The sequence below is a fragment of the Gopherus evgoodei genome, chromosome 2 (genome assembly GCF_007399415.2).
Source record: "Gopherus evgoodei ecotype Sinaloan lineage chromosome 2, rGopEvg1_v1.p, whole genome shotgun sequence".
Taxonomy (NCBI): Eukaryota; Metazoa; Chordata; order Testudines; family Testudinidae; genus Gopherus; species Gopherus evgoodei.
This window is the reverse complement of record NC_044323.1, coordinates 297,306,784-297,321,201: the sequence shown is the minus strand read 5'-3', so window position 1 is coordinate 297,321,201 and position 14,418 is coordinate 297,306,784. Positions and strand designations below refer to the sequence as shown.

Below are 14,418 nucleotides of genomic sequence, written 5' to 3'. Positions count from 1 at the left end.
TTAAGAACGTTCCCACTTCATCACAGTAGCTAATTCTGACTTTTATGCCTCATTATTTGTAATCATTTAAAATCTATCTGTATTTAATAAATTTATTTTGTTTTATCTGTACGAGTGTCTGTTTGAAGTGTTCAGGATACTCCATTTGAGATAACCAAGGTTTTTGCATTTCATTTTCTATTAATGAAATGACGGACTTTCTGTGAGCTTGTGTTGTCTAGGAGGGTGCTAGGCACTACCAGCTGCACATTTCTGGGGGAAAGTCTGGGACTGGGAGTTTGCTGCTGTTGCCCTGTAATGTAATTCGGGATTGGCTGACTAGAGCACTTGTACGGTATAGCGGGGGGTGATTTACATGCTAGAGGCTGTGTGTGCGGAGCAGGAGTGGTGGTTGTCACAGCGAAGCAGTGTAAAAGGCACCCCAGGTTGGAGAATTGAGGGACACATCTGTCCATCAGTCCAGATTGTACCCTGGGTAATGGCACAGTGGCCTGCCGTCTTTGTTCCTAGATGTCTGACCTCACATTTGGCCATTTTAAAATGCATCATGTTTGCTTGTCCCCCCCAGCTGATCATGTGATCCAGAGCATTGTATAACTGACCTGTTATGTTAGTGCACAAATGTTTGCCCGACCCAGGGGTTCCTTGCACCTGCCTCAGAAGCATCTCTGACAGGCTGCTGTCAATGCCTGTCTACTAACCTAGCAGGACCACACTGGCTTTTATGAACTGCTTTGTCATTGTAATCAAAACATAGAGTAATTAATTGGCTAGCGTATATGTGCACCACTGCCTGGGTTGAAGAGAAGCAGAACTGATCCAGTGTGTATCATGGGCCCTATGCTGATCCCTATTAAAGGAGATTCTTCTGTAACTCAACTAGCAGGCGCCTGTGCAGAAGAGCTAGGGCTCTCCTTGCTGCCACTGCAAAGTCGTGAGTAGCCACAGCATGTCCATGTTACAACGCATGTTCTCCATTAGGCACTCTCAGAGCTTGGCTGGAAGCACAGGAGACCAGTCCCATGCAAGCTCTGAGTCAGCCGTGCAAACATTCATTCTTGCCTGTGTTGGTCTGGCAACATCAGAGGAAAATCGTATTTGCTCAGTTGGGGCTGAAATCTCACACCTGCCCACCCCCATTTTCCCCAATCAGGGTCATAAGCCTCCTGATTTCTTTTTGGTAGAAAACAAAATAGGAAGCACTAGTGCTTGGGCTTATCTCAAATGTGGGGTTTGATGGAGTATGTCAGGGTGTACAGCCCCCTACAGAGTTGGGAGAGAGAGGGTTAATCACCTCTTCCCAAAGCAGCAGTAGAAATGGACACAAAATGAATACGCCAGCCTCAGGGAAAAGAATGTCTAGGTTCTGATTTGCAGAGTGTCATGCTCCCATCTAAGCGCCATACAACAATTAAAGATCGCACCAAGTGGCTGTTTTCTTACAGGTTTCAGAGGAGCAGCCATCTTAGTCTGTATCCGCAAAAAGAACAGGAGTCCCTCTGGCACCCTAGAGACAAAGTACCCTGTTCGTTTTCTCACAGTTTCCTTTGTTCCTGGGGCCATTTCAGGGGGCTGGGGGGTGGCTTTTTTCATTTATTTTTAAAAATTCCTTCTTCCCTTCTACTTCCCCTCGAACGTCCCCAGTTCTTGGTTGATCTGTTACTGGGATGAGTGATGTTGGCCTTCTCAAAGAGGTGTGCCTTGCATTCAAATTGGGACATGGGCAGGTTCATTTTCAGCTGCTCTCGCAGGTGTCCCATAGCTGGGTCCTGCAGCTGGAAAGGCTGTGTTCCATGCACCTGTCTTATCTCAGTTCTCGGTTCAGTGTCCTGTAGGGCACAGCTGTCTGTGAGGCTCACAAGTGGCTGCGTAGTTTTTGAAGCAGCTCAGACCATTGAGTACCGCGTAAATCAGGACCTAACTTTAAATTCGCTCTGGAAAGAGCCAGCCAGCCAGCATCTGTGCGCAGTCTGCTCACACCTCTGTTGGATAATGGAGCTGCTATGTGCTAAGTTTCAGCTTCTTGATGTCACCCTATGGTGCAAAGGCTCTTGTCTGAGCGGAAAGGATGTGGGCTCCTTCATCCCATGCCAGGGATAGGCCAGCCTGAGAGGCTAGGGGCTGGTAACAGCTGATAGAAAGGATGGGTCCCCCAAGGGGGGAGGAGTTATTGGGGTAGGAGTGAAGTAAGGGAGGGGAGTTGATGGGGAATATGTGGAACTGACCTGGTCTGGGGTAGATCTGGCTGGTGGGTGAACCCCTCCCTGGGGAAGGGATGGGGTGATGGGGTGCCTGGGCTGCTCTAGTCAAGGTAAGGAGGATAGGCCACTCCTTGGGATGCAGTGTGCCTAGGACACACCTATGAGGGGATGCAGGGGAAAGGCCCCTCCCCGGGCCTGGCATGCACCTGGGGGGGATGCAGGGGCATGAGCCCCTCCCCGGGGAGGGGTGCCTGGCGTGCACCTGGGGGGATGCGGGGGATGGACCCCTCCCCGGGGAGGGGTGCCTGGCGTGCACCGGCGGGGGGATGCGGGGGACGGACCCCTCCCCGGGGAGGGGTGCCTGGCGTGCACCTGGGGGGATGCGGGGGACGGACCCCTCCCCGGGGAGGGGTGCCTGGCGTGCACCGGCGGGGGGATGCGGGGGACGGACCCCTCCCCGGGGAGGGGTGCCTGGCGTGCACCGGCGGGGGGATGCGGGGGGCCTGGCGTGCACCGGCGGGGGGGTGCGGGGGACGGACCCCTCCCCGGGGAGGGGTGCCTGGCGTGCACCGGCGGGGGGATGCGGGGGACTGACCCCTCCCCGGGGAGGGGTGCCTGGCGTGCACCTGGGGGGGATGCGGGGGACGGACCCCTCCCCGGGGAGGGGTGCCTGGCGTGCACCTGGGGGGGATGCGGGGGGCCTGGCATGCACCGGTGGGGGGATGCGGGGACGGACCCCTCCCTGGGGAGGGGTGCCTGGCGTGCACCGGCGGGGGGATGCAGGGGACTGACCCCTCCCTGGGGAGGTATGCCTGGCGTGCACTGGTGGGGGGATGCAGGGGACTGACCCCTCCCTTGGGAGGTGTGCCTGGCGTGCACCGGCGGGGGGATGCAGGGGACTGACCCCTCCCCGGGGAGGGGTGCCTGGCGTGCACCTGGGGGGGATGCGGGGGACGGACCCCTCCCCGGGGAGGGGTGCCTGGCGTGCACCGGCGGGGGGATGCGGGGGACGGACCCCTGCCCGGGGAGGGGTGCCTGGCGTGCACCGGCGGGGGGATGCAGGGGACTGACCCCTCCCTGGGGAGAGGTGCCTGGCGTGCACCGGTGGGGGGATGCAGGGGACTGACCCCTCCCCGGGGAGGGGGGCCTGGCGTGCACCGGTGGGGTGATGCGGGGACTGACCCCCTCCCCGGGGAGGTGTGCCTGGCGTGCACCGGCGGGGGGATGTGGGGGAACGGACCCCTCCCCGGGGAGGGGGGCCTGGCGTGCACCGGTGGGGGGATGCGGGGGGCCTGGCGTGCACCGGCGGGGGGATGCGGGGGACGGACCCCTCCCCGGGGAGGGGTGCCTGGCGGGCACCTGCGGGGGATGCGGGGGACGGACCCCTCCCCGGGGAGGTGTGCCTGGCGTGCACCGGCGGGGGGATGCGGGGGACGGACCCCTCCCGGGGGTGGGGGGCCTGGCGTGCACCGGTGGGGGGATACGGGGGGCCTGGCGGGCACCTGCGGGGGAAGCGGGGGACTGACCCCTCCCCGGGGAGGGGTGCCTGGCGTGCACCGGCGGGGGGATGCGGGGGACGGACCCCTCCCCGGGGAGGGGTGCCTGGCGTGCACCGGCGGGGGGATGCGGGGGGCCTGGCGTGCACCGGCGGGGGGGTGCGGGGGACGGACCCCTCCCCGGGGAGGGGTGCCTGGCATGCACTGGTGGGGGATGCGGGGGACGGACCCCTCCCCAGGGAGGGGTGCCTGGCGTGCACCTGGGGGGGATGCGGGGGACGGACCCCTCCCCGGGGAGGGGTGCCTGGCGTGCACCTGGGGGGGATGCGGGGGGCCTGGCGTGCACCGGTGGGGGGATGCGGGGGACGGACCCCTCCCTGGGGAGGGGTGCCTGGCGTGCACCGGCGGGGGGATGCGGGGGACGGACCCCTCCCCGGGGAGGGGTGCCTGGCGTTGCACCGGTGGGGGGATGCGGGGGACGGACCCCTCCCCGGGGAGGGGTGCCTGGCGTGCACCTGGGGGGGATGCGGGGGACTGACCCCTCCCCGGGGAGGGGTGCCTGGCGTGCACCGGTGGGGGGATGCGGGGGGCCTGGCGTGCACCGGCGGGGGGATGCGGGGGACTGACCCCTCCCTGGGGAGAGGTGCCTGGCGTGCACCGGTGGGGGGATGCGGGGGACGGACCCCTCCCCGGGGAGGTGTGCCTGGCGTGCACCGGCGGGGGGATGCGGGGGACGGACCCCTCCCCGGGGAGGGGTGCCTGGCGTGCACCTGGGGGGGATGCGGGGGACGGACCCCTCCCCGGGGAGGTGTGCCTGGCGTGCACCGGCGGGGGGGATGCGGGGGACTGACCCCTCCCCGGGGAGGGGTGCCTGGCGTGCACCTGGGGGGGATGCGGGGGACGGACCCCTCCCCGGGGAGGGGTGCCTGGCGTGCACCTGCGGGGGGATGGGGGGGACGGACCCCTCCCGGGGAGCCGGGGCAGGAACTTGCCCCCTGAAGCCTGCGTCCCCTTCACCCCTCCCCTCCCAGAGCAGCGGGGCGAGGCCAGCCGCACTTGACTGACAGCGGCTCCCTCTTTGTCCCAGGCAGCCAACCAGGGCCTGGGAAGCCGCAGCCTATCAGATGCAGGGTCTCTCGCTTCGGAAGGCGGGTCTCTGTGCTTGATTTGCATCCGTTCTAGCCAATGCGGGGATAGGACTGCGGTGATTGGCCTGTCTCTTCTCCAATAGGAATGGGCGGACCGAAAAGGGCAGCGGGTCAATCGCGACTCGGGGCTCCTGTTGTCGTCCGGCGCCTGAGGAGACGGGTCGGTGGCCGCCGCTAGCCAGGGGAGTGCGGGCTCCGTCGGTCAGTCGCTCCGCCCCGGTTAGCCGGGGACATGTCGAGGCGGGCGGAGGCCTGGCGGGCCGCGGCGAGAAGTCGGACGGTGGCCGAGGCGGAGACGCCCCGCTCGAGCTTTCCCCGCCCGCTGTGCCGCCTACAGGCGCCCAGGGAGTGAGGGAGCCGCCGCCGCGGGGAGACCGGCCGGGACTGAGCCAGGGAGACGCGAGTAGGTCCTTGCCCGGCCCCTCAAAGCCGCGAGAGCCCGAGGACTACAACTCCCAGGCTGCAATGCGCCACATGGGACAGGGCGGCGCTTTGCATGCTGGGAGTTGTAGTCTGATCACTGGGCCTCAGGCCCCGGTGACGCACTGCGCGCTAGCAGGTGCACCCGCCACCCCCCCTCCCATGGGCGTGTTCCAGGGCCTCATGGCGTGGTGCATGATGGGAGGTGTGGTCCCCTGGGGCTGCACCCCTGTAGGGAGTGGGCTGGAGCCTTGCGTGGTGGGAGCTGCAGCCCTCCAGGCCCCAAGCGCTGCACTCTGGGATGGAGCGCAGCATGCAGCGGGGAGCTCCCGGTGTGTGTGGCGGGGTGCTAGGGTGGCACGGAGCATTGCATGCTGGGAGTTATGGGGCTGCCTGCTTGGAGGTGTGCCTCAAACAGGGCTTCAGTGCTGGATCTTGTGGCACTGTTAGGGTGGGAGGTCTCACACCCCTGCCTGCCACCCTGCAGTGAAATTTGCACTCACTCTGGATCGTACTATCCTTGGGGTCAGTATCTCAGCATTGCCCACAACAGCCGCCCCCACGGACAGTATCCATGAACCAATTCCACTTGTCTCAAGAGTAGGTTTTATTGGTAAGTGACAGAGAGAGGGAAAACATACATTAAAGGATAGTTATTAGCTACACTTGATTATTCAGATACTAAGTGAAGATTTGTTGGGTATTTATGTGGCCCTATCACCAGGCTAGCTGATTCCCTATCTCTATGGCTAGATAGGCAGGCTCTAAAGTTCAACTACAAAGTATTGCATGCCTCAGAAATCTTAGATGACAGGAGAAAAGTATTCTCCCAGCCTAAATACTGCCAGTCCCCTGTCCCAAAGAATTGTGCTCTGTCTCTTGGTAAGATAAGGCTCTTGCCTCTAGGGAGACAGGGTACCTGTTAAGTATCAGAGGGGTAGCCGTGTTAGTCTGGATCTGTAAAAGCAGCAAAGAATCCTGTGGCGCCTTATAGACTAACAGACATTTTGGAGCATGAGCTTTCGCGGGTAAATACCCACTTCGTCAGATGCAAGTAGTGGAAATTTCCAGGGACAGGTATATATGTGCAAGCAAGCTAGAGATAATGAAGCTAGTTCAATCAGGGAGGATGAGACCCTGTTCTAGCAGTTGAGGTGTGAAAACCAAGGGAGGAGAAACTGGTTCTGTAGTTGGCAAGCCATTCACAGTCTTTGTTAATCCTGAGCTGATGGTGTCAAATTTGCAGATGAACTGAAGCTCAGCAGTTTCTCTTTGAAGTCTGGTCCTGAAGTTTTTTTGCTGCAGTATGGCCACCTTAAGGTCTGCTGTAGTGTGGCCAGGGAGGTTGAAGTGTTCTCCTACCTGTTACATCAGCTACCAAAACCAATTTCTTCTGACACCTTCTCCACAACAGGTATTGAGGTTGGGCAGCATTCTTGTTAGGTCGCCACTTCTGTTACTGTGGGCAGAGCAATCCTTCATTTACTACCAATGAACACACCTAAGGCATGTCTGGGACAAATCGCTGGATGGGCAGTGCCTGTAATTAGGCTTAGTCACATGGAAGGTATATGGTATATTTTATGACACTGTTGGCTCAGAGATATCCCTGGTTGATTGAGTTCATGGCCTGGTTGTTAAATTAAATAGTAATAAGGTGTAGTCACAGGTATTTTTAATAAGTCATGGACAGGTCACTGATGGTAAACAAATATTCACGGCCCGTGACCTGTCCATGACTTGTTCTATATACCCCTGACTAAATCTTGGGAAGGGGGGGGTATCCTGGAGGTGCTCAGGGGAGGGGGGCAATGTGATTGCTTGGGGAGAGGTGAGTGGCTGAGAGGTGGGCCCAGGACCTGTGCTGGGCCTGGAGGATGGCCTGAGACCCACAGTGGTGTTGGGGGGTGGGGCAATGCTACACAGCCTGGGACCCGCAGTGCTGGTTGGGGGCGGGTTGGCGGGGCTGACAAGCTCCCTACCAGGCTCCGCACCTCCCTGGAAGTGGCAACATCCTTCATCTCCTAGGCAGAGGCATGCCTTCCTGACTGCCAGCTCCGCAGTTCCCACTGGCTGGAAACTGTGGCCAATGGGAGCTGTGAAGACGGTGCACAGAGCTCCATGGCCTTGCCTGCCCCTAGGAGCGAAGGATGTCGCTGCTTCTGGGGAGCCCCTCGAAGGTAAATGCTGCCCAGAGCCCTCATCCCATCCCATGCCTCGACCTCCAGCCCTGAGCCCCCCACTCAAACTCCTCCTGCTGCTGGGGAGGGTGCGGTGGCCTGAGACTGCCCCAGCAGTGGCCGGTGCGGAAGTCATGGAGGTCACGGAGTTCGTGACCTCTGTGACACACTCGCATCCTTAAGTCTTCAGGACCAGATAGTATTTGCCCAAGAGTTCTGAAGAAACTCACATTTGAAATTGCAGAACTACTCGCTATAGTATGTCACCTGTCTCTGAAATAAGCCTCTGTACCAGATGACTGGAAGGTAGGAAATGTAATGCCAATTTTTGAAAAGGGCTTTAGCAGTGGTTTTTTGCCACTTACAGGCTGGTAAGCCCAATGTCAATACCAGGCAGATTGGTAGAAACTATAGTAAAGAACAGAATTATTAGGCAGACACAAACACAATTTGATAGCCTTTGTAAAGGGAAGTCATGTTTCACTAATCTATTAGAATTCTTTGAGGTTGTCAACAAGCACATGGATAAAGCTGATCCAGTGGATAAAGTGTACTTGGATTTTCAGAAAGCTTTTGACAAGGTCACTCCCCAAAGGCTCTTAAGGAAACTGAGTAGTCCTAGGGTAACAGGGAATCTCTTCTCAGTTGGACCAGTAACTGGTTAAGAGATAGGAAACAAAGAGTAAATGTAAATGGTCGGTTTTCACAATGGAGAGAAGTAAACCATGGGATCCTCCAAGGCTCTGTACTGGGACCTATGCTGTTCAAGATAATCATTAATGGTCTGGAAAATAAAGTGGACAGTGAAGTGGCAAATTTTGCAGATGATATAAAATTACTCAAGATAGTTAAGTCCAAAGTTGACTGCAAAGAGCTACAGGAGAATCTCACAAAATGGGTAACTGGGCAACCAAATGACAGATGAAATTCAATACTGAGAAGTGCAAATTAACGTACATTGGAAAAAATAATCCCAGTTACACATATATAATGATGATGGGTTCTAAATTAGCTGTTACTGCTCAAGAAAAAGATCTTGGAGTCATTGTGGAGGGTTCTGTGAAAACTTCAGCGCAATATGCGGTGTCAGTCAAAAAGGCCAAGAGAATGTTTGGGACTATTAGGAAAGGAATAGAAAATAAGACAGAAAATACCATAATGCCACGATGTACATTCATGGTGCACACACCACTTGAATTCTTGTCCACTTTTGGTCACCATCTCAAAAAGGAAATTGGAAAGGGTTAAAAGAAGGAAAACAAAAATTAAGAGTATGGAACAGCTTCCATATGAGGAGAGACTAAAAAGATTAGTGCTGTTCATCTTAGAAAATAGATGATGCAGGGAGGCGAGGGAAGTCATACGTGGTGTGGAAAAAGTGAATAGAGAAGTGTTGTTTACTCTCTCCCACAAGACAAAAACCAGCAGTCAACTGATGAAACTAATAGGCAGTAGGTTTAATATAAATGAGGAATTATTTTTTCACATATTGCACAGTTAACCTGTGGAACTTACTGCCATGGGATGTTATGGTGACCAAAAGTATAACTGCTTGGTTAAAAAAAAAGATCTAGATAAAGTTAGTGGAGCCAGCAATGGCTGTTAGCCAGGATGGTCAGGATTGCAACTCCATGCTCCATGCAACCCTAAATTTCTGACTACCAGTCAGGAGGGGAAGAATAGGTGGATCTCCACTGCCCTGTTCTGTAAATGTCCCCTGATGCTCTGGTACTGACTACTCTTGGAGACAGGATACTGGTCTAGAAGGGCCATTGGTCTGACCAAACAGGGTAGCGCTTAGGTTCTTCCGAGTTCCTATCTTGGGAGTCTCCAGAGTTTTGCTCACTGTAACTAAATCATCTGTTTTGCATTTGGAGGCACCTTCTGCTATTCCTGATTCTGGACAAGCTATCTGAAGATTTGGGATGAAAGGAGTCCAGGTGGTGGGGGAAGGAGGAGTCCCTGTTCTGATGAGCAACAGCTGTACTGAAAAGCAAGAAGTCCAAACAGTGCATTTTGGTATCAGGAAACCACAAGAGCAGTTCCTGTCAGATCAGTCAGGCAACAGGAATGGACTGAAAGTAGAGGCTAGACTGGGCTGATATTTATGCCTTTACCCATTCTCTAACACTTACATGTTCCCTTTGCTTTCTACCTTTTGTGGGCTTGTCTAGTCACAGTTGGGCTGTTCGCTAACCTGACTTTGTCAGGGTTTGGCTTCTGTCCATTCCTGTATGAGGTTAACTTTCATTGTTTCCCTTTTGCCCATGAGTTTGCTCATGAATCTCTTGGTGTCCGAGCAGATGGTATCTTTTGCTGACACAGTCTGGACAATGGCTCTGACTGCCATCTGCCCAGAATGAGAGGCATTGGTCCTGCTTCCCCACCTTCCTCCCTGTCTCTTTTTTATTATTCAGTATCTGGTAACTCAGTGCCGGTACAAACTCCATGACATGCTCCTGGTGCTCAGATATGAAAAACTACTGCAGACTTCTGGGCTAGGAGCTTACAGCTCCCCAAAATGGATCTACAGTAAATGTTCACTCACATTTCATGGCAAGTTTAACAAAACACTTGAATTAGAGGTGACTTGATTTCAGTTTCACGCTGTTTCTCTTTCTTGCTCTCTTACTGAGGTCATAAAAGATCCTGCTCTCTCACAGCTGACCAAGTTCTCAGATGTGAGATTTTCAGCCTTAATGCTTCACTAACGTAGCCCGTTGAACTGCAAAGATATTTTTTGGACGGTAGAATTTCTCTTAGCTCAGAGTCTCACTCCTGCCTCACTGTAGAACCATTTTTCTTAGCTTCCTGCATCAACTACATGTCTAGTCATGTAGCAAGATAGTGATCATGTGACCTTTATTAGTTTCCTGTTCCATTACCTAATTGGTCATTTTTGGGAAGCATTTCCAACTATTAATTCTTAATGTTTCCTGCTTTTGATCACTTCTGATTGTTCTGTCCCTGTTTACTACGGATAAATGGTCCTCATAGCAGGGAGCCCTAACTCCCTCAATACCTGAGGGAGGTACTTTCTTCGCTGTCTTTCTATTGTGGCAGAATGAACTGAGTGAGGTTCTTTCAGAAACTTGTGGAAGTGGGTCATAGTCCCACTAGTCCGTGTCTTTTTCCCCCCCGTAGTTCAGTGCAGGGTTGCTGGAATCCCATCTGTTCCTCTGGCCTGGACATCTTCACTTTTCCTCAGAGACAGAAGCATTTTTGCCTCTTCTGCCTCAGGAGCACTTCTCTAGCAGCAGAATGGAACTAACATGGCTGCTCTTATCAGTGAAGGGCCCTGAAACTAGGGATGACTGATGCCCTGGCCTCCCCCATTCTCCAGGACAGGGGCTGGGAGATGGGCATAGGAACTGTGATGATAACTGCACCAACTGAGGATTTCCCCATGCTGGGGGAATTTTCCGCTGGTGGCAGCTTTGTGCTGCTGGAGGAGAGCTGAGGATTGGATTCTAATCATTTTAAATTAAAGCAGAGGTTCTTTAGGAGGTGCAGGAACAGCTGCTCTCCAGAGAAGGGATTTACCAAGACCAGCGAGAAAAAGAAACTAGTTCTTCAGGTACCGTATTTACGGCCAGCTATATGCCTGGCTTCCTGACCTTGCTGAGGTGGGGAGCAGGGCAACTGCTTTATTGTCAGCAGCTAAATATCTCCGTGGCTGGAGGCTAATTGGTCTGTGCAGTGAGCCCAGAGCTCAAAGGTTCCTTTTGGGACTCTGCCCACAAATATTTTTAGCCTCTTTGTGCCTTAGGCACGAATTGCTCATTCTCAAATTTTACCTTCCAAAGAGTTTTTTGCTCTCACTTACTTCCTCCGAGAGAGACAAGGTGGATGAGGCAGTATTTTTTTTTTTCCTGTTGGTAAAAGAGACCAGCTTTTTAGCTACACAGAGCTCTTTGGGTCTAGAAAAGATACTCTGGGAGCATCACTGCTCAATATAAGGTAGAACATATTAGCATAAGTAGTTACCACATATTTAGGGTCCATGGTTTTCAGCTTTTATTTTATTTATTCCCTGTGAGTTTATTGGTGTTTATTACTACAACAACAAAAACAAGTGAAAATTGGTGGAAAAAACTGTTATTTTTTATTGGTAAATATTGAGGTTTATTTTGGTGGATGGAAGGACGGGGAGGGGAAGTATTGAGGAGATTGATGCTTTGATGAGTGGGATTCAGTATGATTTGCTGCAGAACAAAAACTCAAAACTAATGCCACCTCTTGAGTTTAAGAAAACAATACATCTCTAATCCCCAAATAAAACTTTTCATTTGAATAAACAGATTACTGTTGTAGACTTATAACTATTAGCCTATAAATATTTAAATGTAATAATTGGACCACACCATTAGCAGCACATTCACTCAACTTTGTCCTTTTCTCCTGTTGTTTTTTTTTTAACTTTTGAATACTTCCTTGTGTTCTGAAATGTATTCTGATACAGATTTTTGTTCCTTATTTAGCATGTCAGATCTTTAAACCATTATTTGCTAATAACTTGAAATGTGTACGTGGTGGGTATGAGATCCATCAGTACGTTCAGATGTGCACACACTTCAGAGCTTGCGTGTGTGCCCATTTGTTTGTATCTTCTAGCCTTACTTCAATAGGCAGTTTTGCATATACACACAGACTAATGTATTATTGAAATAAAATACATTGCATGAGATATATGTATTTTCCTAATAAAACAAGTTATTTTATATCTTTGAATGATACAAAGGTAGGATGAAAATCAAAAAATTTTTTTCCTGTAATCTGAGATTTTTCATTAAAAAGCAGTTTAAACTGATAACTAAGGAGCTTACACGTGTTGTAAAAGACCGTTCAAGGCGAAGATCATTGGATATTGTTGCGGTCAGAGGAAAAGGAAGGTTAGTGGATTACATGTTGTTGTAATGAGCCATAAATCCAGTGTCTCTCTTCAGCCCATGATTTTTATTGTCTAGCAGAGTTATGGATTTAAGATCCTAGGCTTCTGTTTGGAAGGTGTGCAGGTTTCCATTGAGGAGAAAGACTGAAAGGTCAGACATGGAGTGATCGTGTTGTGAAGTGTTCACCCATGGGTGATATGATGTCTTTTGTCTTTCTATCATTTTCCTGTGCAAGTTTATTCGAGAACTTGATTGTCTGGTTTCACGCACACAGTTGTTGTTGGGGCACTCAGTGCACTGGATAAGGTGTACGCATGTTGTGATAAGCATTGATCTTGAAAGGTGTGTTCTAGGAAGATTGATCATCATAGCAGTGGAAGTATGTCTGAAGGTTTTACATCGGTTGTTCTGGCCAGGTCTGGTTCCACTTTGAATCAGTGTGTCCTGGTCTGTGGGGAGCTTGTTTCTGATGGTGTTGAGGAGTAGTTTGAAGGCCAGAAGAGGAGGTTCAGGAAAATTTTCGGCCAGAATTTGTTCCTTATCAAGTATGGGTTGTAATTGTTTAATGATATCCCATGTTTTATTTCCTCTTAACAGCCAAAGTGTCTCTGTAATGCTCTGTCACCTGGCCAATACAGCCTTTCCAGGTGCTAACCCAGTCCCTCTGTGCTTGGATGACTGTGTTTATGGTAACTCAGGGAATAGCTGAAGTGCAGCCTGTTGGCCAGATTCAGCCCATGGGGCAGTTGAATGCAGTTTGTGGTTGTGGAAAAAAATGGGGGCTCTAAAGCCTTGTTCTTCTGAGCATATTCCACCACTTAGGAGGTAGGAAGAAATTTCACCTTTGGGCAGATTATTCCCCAACTGTCTTGGGCAGGGTTCTTGCTCTGTCTTCTGCAGCAATGCATACGGGTCAGCATTGGAGACCGGATACGGTCACGTGAAGTCCGTGTTCCTTCAGGTCCCAACGTCCAGAACTCTGCTGCTCAATCATCATTGCCTGGTGTTGCGGAGCTACAAAATCTTGTATAACTACACCTCCAGAACTGAAACAAAGGCCTTTTGAATAAGGTTAGCGTCATGACCTAGGACAGGGGTCGGCAACCTTTCAGAAGTGCTGTGCCGAGTCTTCATTTATTCACTCTAATTTAAGGTTTTGCATGCCAGTAATACATGTTAACATTTTTAGAAGGTCTCTTTCTAGAAGTCTATAATATATAACTAAACTATTGTTGTATGTAAAGTAAATCAGGTTTTTAAAATGTTTAAGAAACTTCATTTAAAATTAAATTAAAATGCAGAGCCCACCGGACCGGTGGCCAGGACCCAGGCAGTGTGAGTGCCACTGAAAATCAGCTCGCGTGCCACCTTTGGCACCTGTGCCATAGGTTGCCTACCCCTGACCTAGGATTTCTCTCTGTGGTGATGCCATGTCTCTCACTAGCTTCATGAGATTGGCTAAACTAGCAAGCCTTTTGGAAGTGTATCCTTTCCCTGCCGATCCATTGCATGAGCCACCAAATGCTTTCAAAATAAAACATAGCATCCTATGCTTGCCCCCTAGTTATCTCAAGCAACCCTTGGGATGCTATGACGAAGTAGGAATGTTCTTAATGTTTCCCTGAATACTGTGTGGGTGCCTCAGTTTCTGGCCAACACTCTCTCTCCTGGCAACTAATGGCCTAGGCTCTTCCCCCCTGCAAAGGGATTCTAAAGGTGTGAGAACAGAGAGGTCAGGTGACCTCCTGGCCCAGGAAGGGAACTCAGCAGAGAAGAACAGTCTGGAGGGAGTTTCAGTTTGGAGCTGGCTGGGGATAGGAAGTGAGGGCAGATGGGGTTGTCTGGATTTCTGGGCCCCAAAATGGACCCAGCTGAGGGGTCCCGTTCTGTGTACCTACAAGCTCTGTTTTAGACCCTGTTCCTGTCATCTAATAAACTTCTGTTTTACTGGCTGGCCATGAGTCATGTCTGACTGTGAAGTGGAGGTGCGTGCAAGACCCTCTGGCTTCCCCAGGACCCCACCTGGGCAGACTCACTGTAGGAAGCGCATGGGGGGGGGGGCAGCATATGCTGAATGCTCC

The 14,418-nt window shown here is 52.4% G+C and overlaps 1 protein-coding gene across 2 annotated transcripts in view; it reads left to right on the top strand.

Annotated features, from left to right (window-relative positions):
- The first annotated feature begins 5,011 nt into the window (after positions 1-5,011).
- The window catches only part of MAF1 (MAF1 homolog, negative regulator of RNA polymerase III), a 30,279-nt gene continuing 20,872 nt past the window's right edge, over positions 5,012-14,418 (top strand). Inside the window, exon 1 of one of the 2 annotated variants that reach the window (XM_030554069.1) lies at positions 5,012-5,248. The gene's annotated coding sequence lies outside the window, so the exon portion shown is untranslated. Of the gene's footprint in view, positions 5,249-6,660; positions 6,680-14,418 lie in introns of those variants that run through there. The other variant, XM_030554070.1, reaches the window with a different exon arrangement.